Below are 2331 nucleotides of genomic sequence, written 5' to 3' on the forward strand. Positions count from 1 at the left end.
CCCCACTGCTATTGATATTTCACAATATCAAAGTTGATATTTTATGAGGATTTATTTTTGGTGTTTTTGTTTTTATTTATACAGGACAGTACAGAAAGCGCACAAGTGGGAGAGAGTGGAGGGGACGGCATCAGAAAGGACCTAGAGCTGGGACACTTTCAAGGATCACCCGAAGCACAACCACGCTATATGCACACGGACTGTTGGTTCTAACATTTTAGGGTCCCCCTTGGTAGAAATCACATTCCGCATTCCCCGCGGTAAAAATAAAACGTGGTCCCCTCGTTAGAAATCGTGTTCCCCCCTCGGGGGCCCCCTCGAATGCCTGGCCCTTGGAATCATCCCAACCTTCCCCCCCCTTACGGCGCCCCTGGTTGCAGGTTCCATTCTCGAACTGTTTAACACATTTTCACTGCACAAATGTACAAATCTCTTGTAATGAGACACATTAGTAAAACATGTTTTCACAGAAACTAAAGTTTTCCACCAAAATAAAAGATCAACTGGTTTGGGTTATAAAAGTTACATGGGTTTCTCTTGCAAGTGCAGCGCAAAATATGCATATTATTTTACAAAAACCTTTAAATATGATTGTATTTGGATTGTCTACAGGTTTTTAACAATACATCCATGTACAAACACTGCAAGCTAAAGTTTTGGATTATTTTTATCCGTTTACAGTATGTTTCCAAAATAAAACTGCTGTTTTACAATTTTGAGCATGTGGTAGTTTATTGAAGTTGATAGTAAAGCCATTGCTGCCAGTCATTTGATTTTTTTACCTTTATAATGTACAGTGTTGATCTAAATGCAAACTAGGTTCTAATTGAATGTACAGTTGTGTATTCACCCATATTGAAAGGTACGACGGTTAAACAACGTCGCGTTATCAACGTTGATTCAATCTGCAAAATCAACACCTAATTCAACGTTAATCCAACGTCTACAGAAGAACCTTAATTCACCCATGACGAAGGTAAAACGGTGAAACAAAGTCGCGATTTAAACGGTGAAACAACGTCACAATATCAACGTTGATCCCAATTTGCAAAATCGAAACATAATCCAACGTTGATTCAACCATGGTACCGACGTTGATTTACCGGTGAATCAACGTTGACACACCGGCTGGGATACATTGTATAGCCTAATTTAATAAAAAACAAAACATGGCAAAGTCTTCATTGTGTAATATTTAATTTGCACAGTGATGACTATGCAGTGTTTTTTATTAAATTTCTTCTTATTAAAGTTACAAAAGTGATTTCGTCAAGAGCAGTGAGAGATTTTCTCTCAATGTTTGATTAAAATGAATGAAAAACAAAAACAGTCTCACAGACAATATGCACATATAGCGATGTTGTTTGGATTTCAACGGCTTAAAATCACTTGTTTTTAAGCAAATATGTTTTATGCTTAAATATGTGTGCAAACGATTAATTCTTGTGACTGCTGCGCACAGAACCGTGAGGTGAGTGCATAACTGCGACAGAGACGATTGTCCAAAATCCCTACAGATTGAAAAGATGGAACAGTTTGCCCATATAGCCTATCTAATTGGCAAATTTATCACTGGTAGAAATGAACATACTCAAATATCAAATATCTTTTCTCTATGATTACCGCCACTCAATACAATATATAAGTTTTACTTTTTATTTCTCCACATGAAATCAAAGAGAAGTAGCCAGCCTGGGTCACCTCAATGAAGGCCAGTTATGACCTTTGATGTTCTTCAGTCAAAATACAATATACAAATCAAATTTATTTTCGAAATATACCATTATATACAAGAAGTTATACAAAAATACTATTGGTTTTGGTACTCTGAAAACTATTTCTCCCATCTACCAAACTATTGAATTTTTAAAACCAAATAAAATCATATCAAAAATATATAGATTCTCAATATATACAGAAAATAGCATAGTTGCTCCAATTCAACAATGGGATAATGAACTATTCCATTTATTCCAATTATTCCATCTGAGGTATAGAACAAAATGTTAACTTGCTATTAAAGGGATAGTTCATCCAAAAATGACAATTCTGTCATTAATTACTCACCCTCATGTTGTTCCAAACCTGTAAGACCTTTGTTCATCTTCGGAACACAAATTAAGATATTTTTGATGCATTCCGAGAGCTCTCTGACCCTCCCATAGACAGCAAGGATCCTTACACAATCAAGGCTCAGAAACGTAGCAAGGAGATCATTAAAATAATCCATGTGACATCAGTGGTTCAACCGTAACTTTATGAAGCTACGAGAATATTTTTGTGTGCAAAGAAAACCAAAATAACGACTTTATTCAACAATTCGTCTCCTCC

Source organism: Sinocyclocheilus anshuiensis, unplaced genomic scaffold (genome assembly GCF_001515605.1).
Source record: "Sinocyclocheilus anshuiensis isolate Anshui unplaced genomic scaffold, SAMN03320099.WGS_v1.1 scaffold2563, whole genome shotgun sequence".
Classification (NCBI taxonomy): Eukaryota; Metazoa; Chordata; class Actinopteri; order Cypriniformes; family Cyprinidae; genus Sinocyclocheilus; species Sinocyclocheilus anshuiensis.